At 42.9% G+C, this 9,767-nt stretch overlaps 1 long non-coding RNA gene across 2 annotated transcripts in view; it reads left to right on the top strand.

The window, feature by feature from the left end:
- Positions 1–234: 234 nt before the first annotated feature.
- LOC126989709 (uncharacterized) overlaps positions 235–9,767 on the top strand; it is a 21,823-nt gene continuing 12,290 nt past the window's right edge. Inside the window, exons 1-2 of one of the 2 annotated variants that reach the window (XR_007743626.1) lie at positions 235–337; positions 7,228–7,344. This is a non-coding gene — a long non-coding RNA (uncharacterized LOC126989709). Of the gene's footprint in view, positions 338–1,382; positions 1,414–7,227; positions 7,345–9,767 lie in introns of those variants that run through there. The other variant, XR_007743627.1, reaches the window with a different exon arrangement.

Genomic DNA, 9,767 nt, shown 5'->3' with positions numbered 1-9,767 from the left:
AACACGTTATTATGCCCCGAGTTCAAGTGTTCTGAAGACTTTACTGATGCAAACTTTCCCTTCGGGTATCGTTTTCTTCTTTCGTTAATACATAATAGCATACCCTGATCTTATTCGTCTCCCCTTATCCGTTATTTTGAGCGTGTTTTTACCAGTGAACTTGCTCTATTTATCCGTCGTCAAGTTCTAAGGTTGTCGTGTATTAAAGTTCCAACACTATGATGACGTCACGGCCTCCATTTTCCCTGTCGTCTGTGAAGGCTGCCGAGACAGCGCTGTATTTTTCTTGTTTTTTTAGGTTATTATAAAGTGCCCGGAAGCGCCATGCTGTGGGAAGGTAGGTGGATCCTTTGCCCTTATTTTAGTGTGCAGGGACAGGAAATCAGGGCGTGGAAATAGGGGAAAATTGGAAAATCTGTTTCATGTGATGGTGGTGGTGGTGGTGATGGTGGTGACGGCGGTGGTGGCGACAGGTGATGGTGTTGGTGGTGGTGACGGCGGTGGTGATGACGGCGGTGATGGTGGTGGTGGTGATGACGGCGGTGGTGATGGTGGTGGTGGTGATGGTGGTGGTGGTGATGACGGCGGTGGTGATGGTGGTGGTGGTGATGGTGGTGGTGGTGATGACGGCGGTGGTGATGGTGGTGGTGGTGATGACGGCAGTGGTGACAGGTGTTGGTGGTGATGATGACGGCGGTGGTGATGGTGGTGGTGATGGTGATGGCAGTGATGGTGGTGGCAGTGTTGCTGGTGGTGGTGGTGATGATGGTGGTGATGGCAGTGATGGTGATGGCAGTGTTGATGGTGGTGGTGGTGATGATGGTGTTAGACCCTCAGCAGTGATTGGGGTCAGCCGCCATGTCCACTCCACCAATTCCACCTCCATTGACATCGGCAGCGGCAGTGATAGGTTAGAGTATTTGTTATCATTAAGGGATTATTGAAGAAAGGGTAGCCTAATTATTTATACATTTATCCTAACTATTTGCGTGTTTTCCAGAAATCAGATGTGGTTAGGTTAGATTAATTCATCTTTTATTCATCTTTTCCGTTATTTTGAGCGCTTTTTACCATTTAACGTTCTATTTACTCAATGGTTAGGTTAGATTTGGTCAGGTTGCCTTGGTAAAATGGGGCAGGCTTTGCACTGCTCCATTGTCACTGGTAGTGGGTGGGTGTATTTCTGGAGTTTTACCTGTGATATGAAGGTGATAACTCTCCCTATATATAGATGGTAAGGTTTTCAATATATGTATCATTAGCTTTAAGGGGTACTGGATGGCCCCATACTTCGTCCTGACTCAGTGTTTATACAGTTCTCATTCCTAACTGACTTTGCAGACATAAGAAGAAGAGGAGGAAGAACAAGAGGAGGAGGAGGAGGAGGATGAAGGGACACACAGGAATCAAATGGTGAGTGTTGTTAACTTTATAACTATTTTCCTTGTTCATCTTCTTGCACCAATTTTCTTCCTGCAATTGTTCCTTTTGTGCAAAATTCTCAGTCTTTTTATTTCCATTTCCAGCTCTCAGTCTTCTCTCCTTCCTGTTAGTTCCTGCCACAGCTGCCCTCGGTACAATGTCAGGTCACAGTGCAGGGCAGAGTTGTCATATGAAAGGGACTCTGCCATCAAGCGTGACATGTTGTGGGAGCAGTTGTACAGAATAGTGAAGTCCTGCCATATATAGGGTGGTCCTAATCATGACTGGGTTCAAAGAGAGGAGTGGGTTGGTTTGGAGTCAGTTGGTGGTCAGACCCTGGTGGCAAGGTGGCTCTTAGGGTCGTATTATGAGACATTTCGCCGCCCAAGAACACATATTTGACAAGGCTTTCGTAGGAGTTGTGGGCATTTCCTGGGGTAGTTTTATGACCCTGGTGGTAGTGTGACCCTTCCTCTGTACCATGAAGCTAAAGAAACACACATTTGTCAAGACTTTCATAGGAGTTTGGGGCATCTCCTTGGGTAGTTTTATGACCCTGGAGGTAGTGTGACCCTTCCTCTGTACCATGAACCTAAAGAAACACACATTTGTCAAGACTTTCATAGGAGTTTGGGGCATCTCCTTGGGTAGTTTATGACCCTGGTGGTAGTGTGACCCTTCCTCTGTACCATGAAGCTAAAAACACACATTTGTCAAGACTTCGAGCTTGTATGGGGTGGTACACAGGTGCCTTGAATGGACTCGCCCTAAAAACACTAGTAGGAAAAGCACCTCATGAAAGTGACACACAACTATATGGAAGTCTCAGGAGCATAACACACACACACACACACACACACACACACACACACACTTTGAATATGTATGTATCTGGGTGGGTGAGTGAGTGTATATGTGTGTGTGTGTGTGTGTTTGGGAATATCATACTCCATTTCTTCCCATCCCATCCCTTCCCATGCCTTCCTTTACATCCCTTCCTTCCTATCCTTCTCTTCCCTTCCATCCCTTCCCTTCCTAACCTTTCTCTTCCCTTCCTTCCCTTCCCTTCCCTTCCTCCCTCCCTTCCCTAACCCTCTCTTCCTTCCCATCCCATCCCTTCTCTTCCCTTCCATCTTCTCTTCCCATCCCTTCTCTTCCTTCCCATCCTTCTCATCCCTTCCATCCCTTCCTTCCTTCCCATCCCTTACCTTCTCATCCCATCCCATCCAATCCTTTCCCTTCCTTTCCTTCCTTTCCCAACCCTTCCTTTCCATCCCTTCCTTTTCCTTCCCATTCCTTCCCTACCCTTCCCTTCCCATCCTTCTCTTCCTTCCCATCCCTTCTCTTCCCTTCCATCCTTCTCTTCCTTCCCATCCTTCCTTCCCTTCCCATCCCTTACCTTCTCATCCCATCCCATCCAATCCTTTCCTTCCCATCCTTCCATTCCCATCCCTTCCCTTCCCTTCCATTCCCATCCCTTCCTGTCCCTTCTCTTCCCTTCCATTCCATTCCATTCCTATCTATTCCATCATATTCAATAAATCTTTAACAGCTGGAAAAGTTCCGTCAGATTGGAAACTTGCAAATGTCACACCAATTTTCAAAAAGGGGGACAAGTCTCATCCAGGAAACTATCGACCAATTAGCCTGACATCGATTGTTTGTAAGTTAATGGAGACTATCATTCGCGACAATATGGTGAAATTTTCGAAGAAAATAATATGATAAATAATTCGCAACATGGCTTCCGTAGTAAACGTTCGTGTTTAACTAACTTACTTGATTTTTTTTCATTATATTTTTGAGGTGTTCAATGAAAGCAGATCAGTAGATATCATATATCTGGATTTTCAAAAGGCATTTGATAAGGTCCCCCACCAACGATTGCTCAGCAAACTATTGGCGCACGGTATCTCGGGTAACATTCACAATTGGCTTGTGGACTGGCTCTCTGAGCGGAAACAGAGAGTAGTTCTAAATGGTGTTACATCTAACTGGCTCGACGTCAGAAGCGGCATACCTCAAGGATCAGTGCTTGGCCCCATGCTCTGCTTAATTTATGTTAATGATATCGATGATGGGCTCACTTGCAAAGTATCAAAATTTGCTGATGACACAAAAATTGCTAGTAAAGTAACTGCGACACTCGACGAAGAAGCATAACAATCAGATTGAGATCGACTTGCACGTTGGGCCAGTCAATGGCAAATTAAATTTAACGTTGAGAAATGTAAAGTGTTGCACATCGGAAAAAATAACAATCGCGTTCGGTACGTAATGAATGGCCAACAACTTTCTGCAGTAAGTAAAGAAAAGGATCTTGGAATCACTATATCAAGCGATTTAAAGCCCGGTCAGCATTGTTCAGAGGTAGTTAAAACTGCAAACAAATTGGTTGGCTTCATCGGACGAGTCTTTAATAATAAATCGGAAAAATATTAAAACTGTATAATTCGTTGGTTCGACCCCGTCTAGAGTACTGTGTACAGTTTGGTCTCCCTACTACAGAAAAGACATAGAAAAGTTGGAACAGGTCCAACGAAGAGTAACAAAGATGATTCCTAGGTTGAGAAATTTGTCATATGAACAAAGGCTTAAAGAAGTAAATTTATTCAGCCTATCAAAACGAAGAATGCGAGGTGATCTAATAGAAGTGTTTAAAATGTTCAAAGGATTCAGTGATATTAATGCGGAAGATTACTTTACAATTGATCGATCAAATAGAACAAGAAGAAATCACAATTTGAAGATAAGTGGTAAAAGATTCTCGTCGCACGAAGCTAAACACTTCTTCTTCAATCGAGTTGTTAATGTTTGGAACTCTCTACCTTGTGATGTCGTTGATAGTACAACAGTTACGGACTTCAAGAATAGATTAGACAAGTGTTTTGAATCCAACCAGCAACTAAGATATTACTCATTGTCGTAATAACGTTAAGTTCTTTCGAATACTGGTGTCCTTGTCCGCTTTTATTGCCCGGTTAGTGGTAGCAGTAATGGTAGTTCTTTCCTCTTTCCTACATAAATTCCATGCAGTTTTTCCATGCTGCATGGTTCTTTTTCCTTTCCTGCCAGCTTTGGCTGGAGGGATGGGGGTCAGGAGCCTTCTACTTTGCTGTCCTTCATCTTCCACCTTTGATTAGATTGTTTGTGTAGCTTGTATGAAACAACCTCGTAAGGACCAGCAGGTCTGCTGTTGTTTGTTCTTCCTTTGTGTTCCTTTGTGTTCCTATAATTCCTTCCCCTTCTGTCTCTCTCCGGCATATGACCACAGATGTTGCGCCAACTAAATGAAATTTTCCAACTTTTTTATCCTAGACCATCGGGTGTTATTCTGGAGGTCTGCTCATGGTACCGTAAGGGCCGGAATTGACCTATTTTGTCTGTCAATTTTTATCTTGCTCTCACAGGAGGTTGCGTTAAAATCTAAGTTATCCAAGGTTAGGATAACTTAGTGGTGACCGGGCATTGTTTTTGTTAATGTTTCCGATATTTTTCAGCCCTTGAATATATAAATAAGTGTGAAGTGATGAGACTTGGGTGTTTTTTCTGGAATAACACCCACTTGTTTAGGATAAATAGGCAGGATAGGCCTCTCACCACACTGCCGTTGATGTCACTGGCGGGAGAGGTGGCTACGGTCATCTCCATACTCCCCGCCTTTTAAAATATTGTCTTGGGGTGCAACGCAGTATATATTTGTTTTATTTCATTGTGGTAGTAGAGTGCACGGCAGGTACGGTTAACCCGGTAGCTGTGGGGATCATGTTTCTTAACTCGGTAGCAGCGACACATCAAATTTGTGGCTTTACCGTGTAGCAGTGATGGGCCAAACCTGTGTCTTTACCGTGTAGCAGTGACGGGCCAAACCTGTGTCTTTACCGTGTAGCAGTGACGGGCCAAATTTGTGGCTTTACCATGTAGCAGCGATGGGCCAAACCTGTGTCTTTACCATATAGCAGCGACGGGCCAAATTTGTGGCTTAACCGTGTAGCAGCGATGGGCCAAATTTGTGGCTTTACCGTGTAGCAGCGACGGGCCAAATTTGTGGCTTAACCATATAGCAGCGACGGGCCAAATTTGTGGCTTAACCATATAGCAGCGACGGGCCAAATTTGTGGCTTAACCATATAGCAGCGACGGGCCAAATTTGTGGCTTAACCATATAGCAGCGACGGGCCAAATTTGTGGCTTTACCGTGTAGCAGTGACGGGCCAAATTTGTGCCATGATATAAACCCCCCAAAATAGATGATACATAATCTGATCACAAATGCTTTATATATAATATATTTAGCAACCAAAGGGTTAATTTACAGTCCTTGATAGAGAGAGACTGTAAAATATCTTATCCAGTGCTGTCTTTCCCAATACAAGACTTTGACAGTGGACACATATTTGCAGGGGGGCTTTGTGGTGCAGTGGTTAGCACACTCGGGTCACAACCGAGAGAGCCCGGGTTCGATTCCCAGGCGGAGTGGAAAAATTTGGGCGGCTTTTCCGATACCCTACATAGCCCCTGTCCACCCAGCAGTGTACCAGGTATTAATCGGGGGCTGTGTCCCGTCTCCTGGGCCCTGTTCCCTTCTCCTATAATTCCTTCCCCCTCCTGTCTCTCTCCGGCATATGACCACAGATGTTGTGCTGCCCACAAAACCAAACTTTCCAAACTTAATAATTTGTGGGTTGTGTCATAACCTTGAAATAGTCATAGGTGGAGGGCATCATAGCTGAGGATCCCCTGTACAGTGCCTTGAATATGTAGCTTTCTGGATAATAGCAAAATTTGTCACTAAAAAAATAATCGCCTAAGCAGGGTTGGCAATGATTAAATCAAATTGATTTAATCAGATGATTAAATCTTTGATTTCTTTACTTAAAAATCATGATTGTTATCACCAAACAAAATCATGATTTTTATTTTTATTTTTTTATTTTTTTTAGTAAAAGTATTCCATGAGTTAAATGGTGTGCTCCAAAGATGGTAAAGGAAAACAACGTATTCATTTGCAATGATTCATTTATTCTCTTCAAGGTATATACCACAAAACAACAAGAATCCTACATTATTATAAATTTATAAGTAGGCTTTGACAATTGATATGAATTAATCCTTGAACTCACTATTTAAAGTTTTGAACTCTCGATATAAAGTTATTGTACTTGCTAAAGTCCTGCTCTTGCCTTTCCTCCAACACTGAGGGAATTTTAAAAAGATAGGTTAGTAAGCTTTGGTCTGCCAGCTGATCAGCTGCAGGAAAACCCTTATTCAGGTTAACCCTTTGAATCTCACTTTGTATGTCTCTGGTAAAGCAAAGAAAGCAACAGGACTTAACAAGCATACACGTAGATGCCACTGAGCTGGTAATCTCACAAAAGCAGACTGAGGAGGCACTGACTGTGACTGACCAACTGGTGGAAAATACATGTACTGAGTTTAGTGAGTTCTCTTGTGCTAATGTTGCCAACTGTTTCAGATATCAATATTCAACAGAAAGGACATATTTTATGAAATTAATGGAATATTGAGTTCCATATAGTTTTTTTTGGGGGGTGGCTTCGTGGTGCAGTGGTTGGCACTGCCTCAAAGTATAGGCCTGGCTGTATGTATAGAGTTATGAGGGGGGAGAGAGAGAGAGAGAGAGAGGGAGGGTAGAGGAAGAAAAGTATGTAAAAAAACAAATAGAGAGAGAGTATCAATTAATTATCTTAATTATACAGCCCTTGATAGAGAGAGATTTCATAATATATTATCCCATGCTGTCTTTCCCGGTACAAGACTTTGAGAGTGGACACATATTTGCAGGTTGGTGTAGCAGTGCTGGGAGGTGCCATAACACAGGGCACTCCTCACCTCAACAACAGTCTCTTCACCGACAAGTAATTCTTCACCAACAAGCTTTTCAGCAGCTTGGAGAAATAGGTAAGCTTTCTCTACTCACTTCCTGCCCTGCCTTCATTACCCCCGCCAGAAGCCCCCAAAGGGTGAACCCGTTATATTGAGCTGTAAAATGTTCAGCAGCTCACTTAGTAACCCATTGTGTTGTAAAATGTTCAGTACATCCCCTTGCTTAGAGGGAAAGGCCTTTTAACCCAGTGGTTGTAGCAGTGGGGATCATGTTTCTTAATGGTCCCCCAAGCGAGAAAAATGAGAAAAAATCACCCCTCACACAAACCATTTCATAATACATATCAAAGCATTTGTGATCAGTTTACATATCATCTATTTTGGGGGGTTTAAATCATGGCACAAATTTGGCCCGTCGCTGCTACACGGTAAAGCCACAAATTTGGCCTGTCGCTGCTACACGGTAAAGCCACAAATTTGGCCCATTGCTGCTACACGGTAAAGCCACAAATTTGTTCCATTGCTGCTACACGGTAAAGCCACAAATTTGGCCCGTCGCTGCTACCGGGTAAGAAACATGATCCCCGCAGCTACCGTGTTAAGCATAGGATGCATGATATATGTTTGCCAAAGTGCTTACTACACACTGGATACATATTATGCATGCAAGATTGGTTTGCTTTATAAGATAGTTAGATTAATTTGATTTATTTATTCAGCCCTTGACAGAGAGGAAAGTAATATTTCTTATTGTACAAGGGACTTACCACAGACATGTTGCTAACCTGATTTTGTATAAGTTTAAACCCAGGAATAAGTCACCTCAATCCTGGCATCAAAGTTCCTAAGCCCTAACTCACTCACCGGTGCTAATGCAGGAGTCAAGTCATCATTATACAGTAAATATTGGTGTGAAAAGACTCCTAATATTGGCTGCATCATGTGTGGAAATACATATTAAAAGGAAGCCTAGCCAGCAGGGAGGAGGAGGCTCACTACATGGTTTGGTCTCAAAAGCTAACAGGCTATATTTTCACCTGCAAGGGTAGATATATATTTTTCTGCTTACTTTTTGCCTTATTTACAGCCTTTGACAGAGAGAAAGTAACACACACAAACTGATCACAAATGCTTTGATATATAAAATGAAATGATTTGTGTGAGGGTGATTTTTCTCATTTTTCTTGCTTGGAGGGACCATTAAGAAACATGATCCCTGCCACCACCGGGTTAAGTTAAAGTTTTCTAAAGAAAGAATTGCTACATTACATTTGTAAGTCACTGACACAACAAAAACACGTCCTCACACTCACCACCATCACTTTGTTGATGCGTCATGGACAGCGATATTAGGTAGGGTTAGATACACGGGAGCCAAGGTTCAGAGGAGCTGCTTCGTGCAGACTCCTATGTTCTTATGTCACTGGACGAAGTGGAAGGATGCTTGGGTGCCATAGTAGGGGTCAAAATGCAGTGTGTATTCCAGAGAAACGTTCCACTCACAGTGCTGGCTAGCTTCAGACTGAGGAGAAAGACAGCGTCTCCGCCATAGCAGGGCACGATAACAGAAAACCTTATTCCCGATAACCGATAACTGATAATGAAAAACCTTAACAACACCCTGCGCCGTATCCGAGATCGCCACGCTCGCCAAATTTCAAATGTCGCTATTGAATATAACAAGCTTTCAGCCATAAACTCAGCATAATCATCATTTTTATATATGAAAACATGCAGAATTAAATGGTGCACATAAAGAAACTCACTACGGCCAGTCCAAAACAACACCCAGCTCCGTATCCGAGATCGCCACGCTCGCTAAATTTCAAATGTCGCTATTGAATATAACAAGCTTTCAGCCATAAACTCAACATAATCATCATGTATTATATATGAAAACATGCAGAATTACATGGTGCACATAAAGAAACTCACTACGGCCGGGCCAAAACAGCGCCCTCTGCTGTGTCCGAGATGCTCCGCCGCTAAATTTCAAATGTAGCTATTGAATATAACAAGCTTTCAGCCATAAACTCAACATAATCATCATGTATTATATATGAAAACATGCAGAATTACATGGTGCACATAAAGAAACTCACTACGGTTGGGCCAAAACAGCGCCCTCTGCTGTATCCGAGATCGCCGCGGCGCAAATTTCAAATGTCGCTATTGAATATAACAAGCTTTCAGCCATAAACTCAACATAATCATCATGTATTATATATGAAAACATGCAGAATTAAATGGTGCACATAAAGAAACTCACTACGGCCGGGCCAAAACAGCGCCCTGCGTCCGATCCGAGATTGCCGCTTAAATTTCAAATGTCGCTATTGAATATAACAAGCTTTCAGCCATAAACTCAACATAATCATCATGTATTATATGAAAACATGCAGAATTAAATGGTGCACATAAAGAAACTCACTACGGCCAGGCCAAACAACACCTCGCACCGTATCCGAGATCGCCGCGGTGCCAAATTTCAAATGTCG

This window comes from Eriocheir sinensis, unplaced genomic scaffold (genome assembly GCF_024679095.1).
Source record: "Eriocheir sinensis breed Jianghai 21 unplaced genomic scaffold, ASM2467909v1 Scaffold1270, whole genome shotgun sequence".
Classification (NCBI taxonomy): Eukaryota; Metazoa; Arthropoda; class Malacostraca; order Decapoda; family Varunidae; genus Eriocheir; species Eriocheir sinensis.
This window is presented reverse-complemented; position numbering and strand designations above follow the sequence as displayed.